Source organism: Myotis davidii, unplaced genomic scaffold (genome assembly GCF_000327345.1).
Source record: "Myotis davidii unplaced genomic scaffold, ASM32734v1 scaffold1029, whole genome shotgun sequence".
NCBI lineage: Eukaryota > Metazoa > Chordata > Mammalia > Chiroptera > Vespertilionidae > Myotis > Myotis davidii.
Window position 1 is genome coordinate 48,276 of NW_006300362.1, and position 12,591 is coordinate 60,866.

The 12,591-nt window shown below is 41.8% G+C and overlaps 1 long non-coding RNA gene across 1 annotated transcript in view; it reads left to right on the forward strand.

Annotated features, from left to right (window-relative positions):
• LOC107185124 overlaps window positions 1–6,825 on the forward strand; it is a 19,996-nt gene extending 13,171 nt beyond the window's left edge. Inside the window, exon 3 of the long non-coding RNA XR_001516038.1 lies at window positions 6,815–6,825. This is a non-coding gene — a long non-coding RNA (uncharacterized LOC107185124). The remainder of the gene's footprint in view (window positions 1–6,814) is intronic.
• The last annotated feature ends 5,766 nt before the right edge of the window (window positions 6,826–12,591 follow it).

Below are 12,591 nucleotides of genomic sequence, written 5' to 3' on the forward strand. Positions count from 1 at the left end.
GCCGCCGCTGAGCCGCCGCGCTGCTGCCTGCGGCCCGTGCGGTCGGTTTCCGGCCCCACGTCGGGGGACTGTTTGCTCCACGCAGACCTATTTAGGGACCGTCTGCGGCTACGTGTAGAGGCGCACGCAGAGCTTCTGGCTGGAACCGGGAAGTGTGTGCTTAGTTTGGGAGTGGGCCTGCGAGCGCGGGGAGGAGCCGCGGGCGGGTGGGCGGCGTTCACCTCCTGCCTCTGCTGCCCCAGCACCAGACGCTTTCTTTCTGTCAGCCTCTAAGGGTGAGACTTGGCTCTTCTCTGCATTTGGATACTAGCCTTGTCAGAAATGACTATAAATCCTCAGCAATCTTGGAGGAAGGCATCTCGCCAGATGCTAGCATAGAAATGAATCCCTCTACTCCTCCCGTTAAATTCAGGGGTCAAGTTTTTTCTCCCTGGAAAAGGAAGGCCCTGTTTTGATTGCTATGTAAACCGAAAGTTTTTACTGTCCGGTGAACATTTCTTCTCCTCCAGTGCCAGGAGAGCCATAGATAGTGGCTTGTAAATCCTGCTTAATTGGAGGCCAGAGGTGCAACCCGGGGCTATGCCTTACAAGATCATGCTTCAGTCCACCTGGAAAATTGCTCCCAGAGATCTCCGGGCCAGCTCTCAGCTCCTTGGCACGTCTTCTGCTTCCAGTTTTTATTCATCTCTAAGCAAATTTCTTTTTTCTGTATTCTCAACATTTTAGCTAATCCAGTGTTTGTTCTGCTGGGATGAGTAGGGGCAAAAACACAAATAAAGGAGAAAGCGTGAAGATGTTGCCTCATATATTTCGTGACATGAGCTATTTAAAGGGACAAAAAAAACTCAGACTGGCAGTATGGCAGTATTCTATGTCTATCTTCCTAAAAAAAAAAAGTGGAGAAGCCTGATTTGAGCCAATACCCTTTCCAACTGAACCTTTGAAGTTAAAAACAAATTATTGAAAAAGATATGTCCCAATTTGATCACATTTTGTCTAAAACTAGCATGATATGGGGGAGGGGTAGGTGAAGGTGGAAGAGGGCATAGAGTGCATAAATGGTGATGAAAAAAATAAAATTAGCAGGATAAAAATAAAAAAAGGTGGAAGCCCAAGCCGAGGAGCTCAGTTAGTTAGTGTCATCCCAACACACCAAGATCGCAGGTTTGATTCAGGTCAAGAATCAACTAATGAATGCATAAATAAGTGGAACAACAAATCTCACTGTCTCTCTCTCTCTCTCTCTCTCTCTCTCTCTCTCTCTCTTTCATCAATCAAATAAAAACAGGTGGAAAAACCTCCAAAGAAATGTTGCCTGGGGTGTGACATTTTAGACAAGAATAATTTCCTGTGCCCAGAACTAAGCCAGTTGTTACAGTGTTTTGAAGGTTTGGTCTCAGTTTTTTCAAAGGAAAATTGGAGAAAGTTCAGAGAAGAGTAACAAGTAATTAAATGGAAAGTATGACCTGTGAGAATCAAATTAGGTTTATTTAGAACGAAGGAGAAAAAGTTAAGAGATGGATTCCTTACTAACCTTCAGTGTGTGGCCAGCGCCACTCTATAAAACTAGGCAAACCCTGACTGGTGTGGATCAGTGGTTGAGCGTCGATCTATGAACCAGGAGGTCATGGTTCAATTCCCAGTCAGGGCACATGCTGGGGTTGTAGGCTTGATCTCCTGTTTGGGGCATGCAGGAAGCAACAGATCAATGATTCTCTCTCATCATTGATGTTTCTATTTATCCTTCACCCTTCCTCTTTCTGAAATCAATAAAAACATTTTTTAAAAACTAGGCAGAAAGCAAATAGCATTAATCCTCTGAGTCTGAATTCTCTGCTACAAATGGCTGGTCTTTTGGGCAAATCTCAGCCTCCTAACTTGTGTAATGGGTCAGACTCTGTCACACTCCTTGAACTTGATTTCTTGCTTTCCTTTTGTCCAGTTTCTTCAAGAACTTGCATGGTTTAAACCTAGCTTTTTGCCTTCCCTCATGCCCTCATACTCTCATGCACAATTACAGTCTCTCCACATCACAGTACATGCGTGCTTCTATTACAAAGTCTGACAAGCATTGGAGGTTACCATGATATTCACCCTTCTCTATTGAGAGTCACAAGGTGAGGACTGTAAGAATTGTATAAAACAAGTGTTTCTTTGGGATTTTCAAAACAGCCGAACACGTGTATCACCATCTGAAAGAGACCCAATTCAGAAACAAAATCCTTCCTGCCTTCTTGTATTTCCAGCTGTCTACTGAACATCTCTACTTGAACATTCCACTGGCACAAAGTGCAAATGTCTTTAATTCATCAAATCCAGATCCCACTCACAGTTTCCTCATCTATATTAATGACACTTCTGCTCTCTAACATACATGGACCTGCAACACAAACAGCCCTGCAGTACATACAGCTTGACAACTAATCTTGCATTTTTTTCTTTCACATTTTCTCTTCAACTGTTCTTTTCCATGCTCACTGCCACCTCACTAATGCATTTCTGAATAGACCCTAACTATACTGTTGGAATTGTTTCCTCCCTGTAGATTCTCCTTGCTTCCAATATTATACAATTAGATGCCACAGCTAGATTCATCAGACACAGATATCCTTTTGATTACCTTATTCCCAAACTCAATGATTTCATAAAGAATTTGGAAACAATCCAAATCCCTTAACCTAGAATTCAAGTTCCTTTGCTATCAAACCTAATCACCTCAGATCCTATATCCAGCCAATCTGGTTTGCTTTATTATCTCCCAAAGACTTTGTCTTTTTTTTTTTGCCTCTAGAGTTTGGGTAAGAATCACTGTCTTCATTTGGGTTCTTCCAGAGGCCAACCCTGAACCAAGATTTAAAAACCACCAGTTTATTGAGAGTTTGAAGGAAAAGGGGTAGTTGAAGATAAAGTGATACAGGAAGGGGAAGTTAGCCAGTAATGGGTGCATTATTAAATCTAAGACAGGTGACTAGAGCTTGCTTTTGTTCATATTATCTATCTAAAAAGCTCTTCTCTAGCCCTGGCTGGTTTGGCTCAGTGGATAGAGCGTTTGCCTGTGGACTGAGGGGTCCCAGGTTCAATTCCGGTCAAGGGCATGTACCTTGGTTGCGGGCACATCCCCAGTGGGAGGTGTGGAGGACGCAGCTGATCAATGTTTCTCTCTATCCCTCCCCCTTCCTCTCTGTAAAAAATCAATAAAATATTAAAATAAATAAAGAAAAAATAAAAAGCTCTTCTCTAAAATTCTCCTCCTCCCATCATTAGGCTAACTTCCTCAGACTCAGATGCCACCTCCTACAGGAAGCCCAACTTGAGTACCTCACCCTACCCCCTGTTCCATGCTTACTCTTTAAACAAACATCTCTCAGGTTTGACATATTTTTATTTGTTTATTGGCAGAGGGCGGGATTCAATTTTTTTCAACACTGTATACTAAATAACTGGCACATAATAGCATGTATTCATTCACTGATTAAAAAACATAGTGTACCTGCATGCTTACGATATCTCATTGTTCTAGATGCTGGTAAAACAAAAATATATACTTTTTTAAAACCCTGTTTTTATAGAGATTTTGCTCTTGTATAATTAAAATAACAAGTGCTGGCAAGGATGCGGAGAAAAAGGAACTCTCGTGCACTGAGGGTGGGAATGCAGACTGGTGCATCCACTGTGGAGAACAGTATGGAGTTTCCTCAACAAATTTAAAATATGTAGCTCCCATTTGAACCAGTAGCCCCAGTACTTGGAACGTGTCCCAAGAATTGACAAACACCAATCGGAAAGGGCTCGCACATCCACATATTTCGAGCAGCACAATAAATAATCAAGAACAGATCCAGAGACAAAGAAGCATCGATCAGATGCTCAAACCTCAGAGGGAAGGTAGGGGAGGGAGGAGGTAAAGGGGAGAGATCAACCAAAGGACTTCTATGCATGCATATAAACATAACCAATGGACACAGACACCAGGGGGGTGAGGGAATGAGTGGGGGGAAGGGGAGGTAATGGGGAGATAAGGACACATATGTAATACCTTATTCAATAAAGAAAAAAAATTAAAATAAATAAATAAAGAGATCCTATAATAAAAGGGTAATATGCAAATAGGCCAGATGCCAGAACAACCAAACTTAACATGCTAATGAGATGCTAAGGCTGCTCAACCAGTCACTATGATGTGCACTGACCACCAGGGGGCAGATGCTTTGACTGGTAGGTTAGCTTGCTGCTGGGGTATGGCTGATCAGGACTGAGCGACAGGGGTGGGACACATCCTGGAGCCCTTCTCTGTTTCCTCCCCAGCTTCCCACACACACCAGGGGGCAGATGCTCCAACCAGTAAGTTAGCTTGCTGCTGGGGTCCAGCTGATTGGGACTGAGCTAGATGGGCCATACATGCCCTGGAGCCCTTCTGCGGTCTCTCGATCGTGCACCGGTGGGGTCCCTCAATCTGGCTTGCGCCTTCTCGCAATCCCGGACCCCTCAGGGATGTCAGAGAGCCAGTTTCAGCCCAACCCAGCAGGCCACTCCCCTTGGGAGGGCGCCAGATGCAGGGCTCATGGATGGTGAGTGCTGCAACAGCAGCATGAGCCTCTCCTGATAGGGACTGATTGGGCGCAAGCCCATGGCAGGTACAGTGGGGCCGGGATGAGTGGAAGAGGCAGGTTGGAGCTGCAGGCAGTGTTGGACTGCAGGTTTTAGCTTGATCCCTGCAGGCCACCCAGAGGGACCTCACCCATGCACGAATTTTGTGCACCGGGTCTCTAGTAAAAATGTAATAATGGAAGTGATAGAGAGAAAATAAGTCAGAAACATTAACTAGAAAGAACCAAGAAGGAGAAGATATGCTGAAACTTTAAAAGTCCACACTAAGGCAATGCTTATGCATCACCTGAAAGCAGTGATGGAAAGAAGTGGTTTCTGGGGCCAGAATATATCTAGAGTGTTGGAGTTGGGCACAGGGACAATGAGCAGGAGTCCAGTGGCTATGAAATTAGCAGGAGATGAAGCCTGAGTGGTAAAAGGAGGGGAAGGGTATACAGCAGAAAGTGTGATTAGAGTAGAGCCTGGTTACATCTCTAGCCATGAGAACAATAGGCTAAGTGAAATAAGCCAGTCACAGAAGGACAAATACTGCATGATTCCACTTATATCTAAAATAGTCCAACTTGCTCTGGCCAGTGTGGCGCAGTTAGTTGGAGCATTGTCCATGCACCAGAAGGTGGCAGGTTCGATTCCCAGTCAGGGCACATACCCAGGTTGCGGGTTTGATCCAGGTAGTGGCACATGCAGAAGGCAATCAATCTATGTTTCTCTCTCACATCCATATCTCTCTCTCTTCTCCCCCACCTCTCTCCCTTTCTCTCTCTAAATTTTTTTTTAATTAAAGTTGTCAAACTCATAAAAACAAAGAATAAAATAGTGGTTGCTTGTGGCGGGAGGGGGGGCGGCGGGGCTGCAAGGAGGAAGAGGGAGTTACTAACCAGCCTGTATAATGGTATAATATTTACGTTACGCCAGTTGAATATGTTCTAGATCTGCTGTACAACATTGTCTTTAAATAACAATACTGTATCAACAACACTTAAAAAATTGTTCTTATCACAATGAGTGAGAGAGAGCCACTTTTTTGTTGTTGTTAATCCCCACTGAAGGATATTGTTCCATTGACTTTTAGAGAGAGTGGAAGCGAGGGGGAGAGACAGAGAGAAACAAACATAGATGTGAGAGAGACACATTGATTGGTTTCCTCGCACACACCTGGACCAGGGACTAGGGCCAGAGATCGACCCAGGTAAGTGACCTTGACCAGCATCAAACCTCAGACCCTTCAGTCCCTCTGGCAGACGCTCTATCCACTGAGCCAAACCAGGCACTTCTGAAGTTTTTACTCCTCTGATTTCTATTGTTTTCAGGAAAACATAAGAATTCTTTATTTACAAACTCTGGTTCCCATGCAGCACTTCCAGACAAAGTACCATTTTATTAACCTCCATTGTATGTTTTAGTCATCTGCGCATGACTGTACAGAATCCTCCTGTCGACATAAGTAACTTCCGAACCTGTAAAGAATTTTTATGAGATTATTTGAGCCAAACTGACAACATATGCTGGGGAACTAGATGTCAAATTCTCCCTAGAATGATATTTTCGGCTTCTTTTGTGCATTTAGTATTAAGGAGGGGATGAAAGGAAGATGTAAGGAAGGCAAAAAGCTATGTGGGGAATGGATTATAGACTGGTTAAGATTATGTGCTCTCTTGAGGGTGTTTATGGCTTATTTCAAAGGTTTGCTAACACAGATGCACAGAAACAATGGACAGGGCTTGCTTAATGCAAAGATAAACCTTTTACTAAAGTTATTTGCATCCACTGACAGACTTTGAACAATCTGATGTTGTCTGTCTGTCTTTGTGGAGGCCAAGATTGAATAGGGGACTTCATATGCCTGAAAAGAAGAAAAGAAAAAAGAAAAAGAAAGAAAGAAGTTATATATCTGGGGAGTGACTACCCATAGTGATCTGCCCAGTTAGGAATTTATGATCAGATCACATTGTGAGGTTATTTTCCATACCACCCCTTTTTTTTTCTTTTTTAAAACTATGGACCACTTCACAAATTTTCATATCATCCTTGTGCAGGGGCCATGTTAATCTTCTCTGTTTCATTCCAACTTTAATATGTCTACTGCTAAAATGAGCACAAGAAGCCCTTTGTCATCCACACTCCCTAGGAAGATCTGAATTGTGAAATCCTTATACAAAGCAAAAAATTATGTCAGTTGTAAAACTAAATTCAGTCACATTCAAAGTCAGAAGAGCAGGCCAGGATTGTAAGGAGAGCCAGAGTGCACACAGTATTCCAAAGATGATCCTAACAGATGTTTTATGACTAGTTGCACTAATTTGGCCAGCGCTGTCTAGGCCATGAGTCACCCTAAAAGGTCGGCAGCAGAAATTTGTGGTTTCTGCATTTAGTTTCCAAACATATTTTACTGGAATTCCAAGTTATGATATATTTGTCAGCATAGGGGACCCCAGTATGACAGTAATTATGATTAACCACAATATAGTATTAAAAATGTTTTGTTCAACAGTAATTTCTAGTGATTTTTGTCAAATATTAATTGAGCATAGCCCTGGCCTGTGTGTTTCACTGGTTAGAAAGTCAGCCTGTGCATCGAAGGGGGGCTGGTTCAATTCTGGGTCAAGTACCTGGGTTGCCAGTTCACTCCTAGCCCCCAGGTCGGGGTGTGTGTAGGAGGCAACCAGTGGATGTGTCTCTCACATTGATGTTTCTCTCTCATCTCTCTCTCCCCCTCCCCTTCCACTCTCTCTGAAAAGCAATGGAAAAAAAATATCCTCAGCTGAGAATTAATAAAAATATATATATAACATAATGGCTTGGGTCGATTTCTGGGGTCTCTATTCTGTTCAATTGATCTATATACCTATGCCAGTACCAGCCTTTTTTATTATTATTACAATTGCTTCATAGAGCAATTCCTAATGATTTTTAATGGCTCTCTGTCCTTATGATCCCTCATTCTTCTACTTCTGAGGAGTATTAACTTCTTTATCTGGAATCATCTCTGCCCAGAAGCAGAGTTACCCTGATGCTAAGAAAATTTGTCATTTCCCCTCACTTGCAAGGGCCTTCGTGAATGTTGAGAGTAGCTGGGAATTGTACTATATCTGAGGTTGGGAAGAAAGCCAGGTTGCAATCAAGAACAATTACTGAGCCCTGGCCAGTTTTCTCAGTGGTTAGGGACCAAAGGGTCATGGGTGTGATTCCCCATCAAGGGCATGTACCTCGGTTATAGGTTCCCACGTGTGGGAGGCAGCCAATCAATGTGTCTGTTTCACATCAATCTCTCTCTCTCTCTCTCTCTCTCTCCCAGAAAATGTCCTGGGAATTTTTTAAAAAATACAGTAAATTGTTGATTTATTCCCTTATTCCACAGAAATACTTTTTTGTTTTATATTAGTAACTCCAGTCTTTTTTTTTTTAATCCTCACCCAAGGAGTGAGTATATTTTTTCTATTGATTTTTAGTGAGAGTGGAAGGGGAGTGAGGAGAAAGAGAAACATGGATGAGAAAAACACAGAGATTGGTTGCCTCCCACACATGCCCCAACCAGTCCAGGGGCAGGGATAAAACCTATAACCCAGGTATGTGCCTTTGACAGGGAATCCAACCCATGACCCTTTGGTTCAAGGGCTGACACCCTAACCACTGAGCAATGCCTGCCAGGGTTCTTTTTTTTTTTCTTAAAGAATCCTTAATAGTCCTTGTTTATTTTTGCTCAGTGGATAGAGCATCAGCCTGAGGACTGAAGGGTCCCAGGTTCAATTCCAATCAGGGGCACATGCCTGGGTTGTGGGCTCGATCCTCAATGCGGGGGGGACATGCAGGAGGCGGCCAATCAATGATTTCTCTAATCATTGATGTTTCTATCTCTCTCTCCCTCTCCCTTCCTCTCTTAAATCAATAAAAATATATATATATTTTTAAAGAATCTTTAATATAATATAAACTTTAGGCCCCATTAAACCTTAATTTGCTCCTTGTCCTACCCCTAAAATCTAGGCCCAATCCTTTCCATAAGTATTGAGAATATAAGGAGTCTATAATCAACAATTCCTGGGCTTAGTTGGACCTTCCTGAGTCAACACTGATTATAGATTCCAACAACAGTATTCTTACTTCAGCAATCTTGAGACAGAACAAAGTTGAAGGCTACTGTGTATCAAAATATACTACAAGGCCATAGTAATCAAAACAGCATGGAACTGGCATAAAACAGACATACAGATCAAAGTGTTATCAGAGAAAAGTATGAGTAGTCTACCCATCGAGAATGGGAGTAGGATTATAGGGATACCATTGAAAAAAGCATTTCCGGATGCCCCCACGGGACGATGAGATATGGTTAGAAAGCTTTATTTCCATAAAATTACATTTCTGGGTTTCCAAAGTCCCATTTTCCTTAGTCCAGTTATAGAAGAAGTGTAGCTGGAGTTTCAGTAAAGCTGGAAGCAAAAACAGTGTCCAGAGTTTTCTTTCCATGTTGGAACCAGGTCCAGTTCAGCATCAGGCTAGCAGCAGTCCATTAGTCCTTTGTGTTTGGACTAATACAGGAGAAAGTGACAGGAGCAACGAGTCCTAAAAGCATAAAATGAACCAAGAACATGAACTCCTTAGTTTAGGGCATTAAATATCCCAAATTTTGCACCCTTGTAGTGGCAGTGCACATTGTAGCCAATGACATGTTCCCAGGTGCGACTGAGAGCAAAGTATCTTCCCTACATCACCCCAACTTTACTGGGCACGCATCTATTCTTCATCTTGTCCAGTATCTTCCCCCAGCAATCTGCGGGAATAGACCAGTGGCTCCCTGGGGAGTATAAAGCTTTAGCTTCCTAGTGAAGCTGCTCAAATGACATGCTTATAATATTTGGTCTTCCCTTTGCTCCTTTTCTGTTATTAGTAACTAGGTTAATAACAACAGTATTAAAAGGAACAGAACAGACAGCCCAGAAATAAAACCATGCCTTTATGGTCAATTAATATTTGACAAAGAAGGCAAAAATATACAATGGGGTAATTCAATAAATGGTGTTGGGAATATTGGACAGATTTGTGCAAAAAATAAAACTAGACCATTTTCTTACACTATACACAAGAATAAAAATGAATTAATAACTGAAATGTTAGACTCAAAACCATAAAATTATAGAAGAAAACATAGGCAGTAAAATCTTGGACATTTCCTGTAGCAAAATTTTTTCTGCTATATCCCGTTGGGCATGGAAAACAAAAGAAAAGATGATCAAATGGAACTACATCAAACTAAAGAGTTTTTGCACAGCAAAGGAAATTATCGGCAAAATGAAAAAAAAATCCTCTGAATGAGAGAATATATTCACCAATGATACATCTGATAAGGGGGTAATATCCAAAAATTATAAGGAACTTATAAAACTCATCACCAAGAAGACAAACAACCCAATTACAAAATGGATAAAGAATCTGAGTAAACCTTTATGTCCAAAGAGGACATACAGAAGGCAAATAGACATATGAGAAGATGCTCAATATCACTAATTATCAGAGAAATGCAAATTCAAACCACAATGAGTCCAAATGGCACAGCTCAGTGGTTGAGCATCAACCTGTGAACCATGAGGTCAAATCCCAGTCAGGGCACATGCCCGGGTTGTGGGCTTGATCCCCAGTGGGGAGCATGTGGGAGGTAGCCAATTAATGATTCTCTCTCATTGATGTTTCTATCTCCCTCTCCCTTTCTCTCTGAAAACAATAAAAACATATATTTAACAACAACAACAAAAAACACAAAACAATGAGATAACACCTCACACCTGTCAGAATGGGTATCATCAATAAATCAACAAACTACAAGTATTGGTGAGGTTGTGGAGAAAAAGGAACCCTCATGCACTGTTGGTGGGAATGCAGATTGGTGCAGCCACAGTAGAAAGCAGTATGGAGTTATTTCAAGAATTAAAAATGGAACTGCCTTATGAATCAGCCATCCCACTTCTGGGAATATATCTGAAGATCCTCAATCACTAATTTGAAATAATACATGCACCCCTATGTTCATTGCAGCATTATTTACAATAGTCAAGAGTTGGAAGTAGCCCAAATGTCTATCAGTAGATGAGCAGATAAAAAAAGCAGTGGTACATTTACACAATGGAATACTACTGGGCCATAAAAAAAGTAAATATTACCCTTTCCAACAGTATGGATGGACCTGGAGAGCATTATGATAAGTGAAATAAGCCAGTCAGGAAAATACAAGTACCATATATTTCACTCGTATGTGGAATTGAATGAACAAAATAATCTAAAAAACAAAATAGAAAGAGACTCATAGATAGAGAACAGACTGACAACTATCAGAGGCTGTATGAAAAAGATGAAAGGGTTGAGCAAAAAACAAACAAACAAACAAAAAAAAACACAAGGCAAAAAAAAAAACACAAAAAACCTCATAGATTCAAACAGCAGTATGCTGATTACCAGAGGGAAAGCGGGTCGGAAGAAGTAGAAGGGAGTGAAGTGGGGATAATAGTGATGGAAAGAGACTTGGCTTGGGGTGGTGAACACACGATCCTGTATAATAAAGGGTGAGATGCAAATTGACCCTGACAGGAGAACAACCAGAATGACCAGAACGACCACTGGACCAGTCACTATGAGGTGTACTGACCACCTCTTTGTCCCTTTCCCTGGCCAGCAGGTTCTGATCACCTGATGGCCACCTGCTGCGGGGGTAGGGCCAGTGAGCAGGCAGGAACAGCCGACCTCTCGGTCCCTTCCCCGGCTGTCAAGCACCGATCACCCAATGGCTAATGGGGAACTGGGAGTGGGTGGTGGCAGGGGGCGGGGCCGGCTGCGGGCAGCTGGAGAAGATGGCCCTGATCACCTGCCAGGCCTAGGGACCATACCCATACACAAATTTTGTGCACGCATAATATACAGATGATGTATTATATAATGGTGTACCTGAAACCTATATAACTTTATTAACCAACTAGAGGCCCAGTGCACGAAATTCGTGCACAGGTAGGGTCCCTAAGCCTGGCCAGCAATCAGGGCCAATCACGGCCTTCTGGTTGCTGGTTTGGGCCTTCCTTCATTCTGTGCCGCCCCCTGGTAGTCAGTGCATGCCATAGCAGTGGTCAAACTCCCAAGGGAACATTTTGCATATTAGCCTTTATTACATAGGATGTACCCCCAATAAATTAAAAAGTAACCCAAAAACTGGGAGGATAAAATAATAGAAAATTCTAAAGCTTTAGCCTGAGAGAAATGGATATTATTTAGATATATGCCATCATAGGTACTAGTACTATTTTTTTATAGGTAGTACGTTTTTTAAGTCAACATTCTTCAAATCTGGAAAATAAATTCTGTAACATACACTGAAGGAAATACTTTTACAATATAACTGAAAGGGGGGAGAATTTACTTTAAAGGGTGGCATTGCCAAGGTGCTATGGCATGCCTAGTCTGCATTCAGCACCCAGAATTATAAGTGTTGTCTTCTTCAGAGCATTTCCCATTACAGGTTTCCAAAGGGGATGGTTTGCATCAGATATAATTTTCTGTACTTTGGACACATCACACTGCACAGAGCTTCTTTATCCTTTTTGAAGCTAGCCATAATGACTATGTAGCCCATTTGCTGACTCTTTGAATCAGGCAGAAAATGTTCAGTGAACTTCCTGTAGGCATCGTATTTTGCAGAGTTTCCTGACATCATAAGACCACTCTGGTATTTGAAGGTAGCCATTTGGTGACTGCCCTCTAATTTCTTTAACTTTAATCACAGTGTTTTTCTTAATTACTGTTCTAGTGTTACTTTGTTGATGTGTGGCCTCCTTATTTTTTTCCAGTTAATCTGATTCTTAAAAATCACAATCAGAGATAATTAACACTAATCTTGTCCAAAAGCAAAAATACTATTTAGGTGCAAAGGATTATGACTATTTCTAAAAATATGTTTTAGGTGTAGAGTATAAAAGGCAAATAATCATTTTTTTAAAAGTTTTTAAA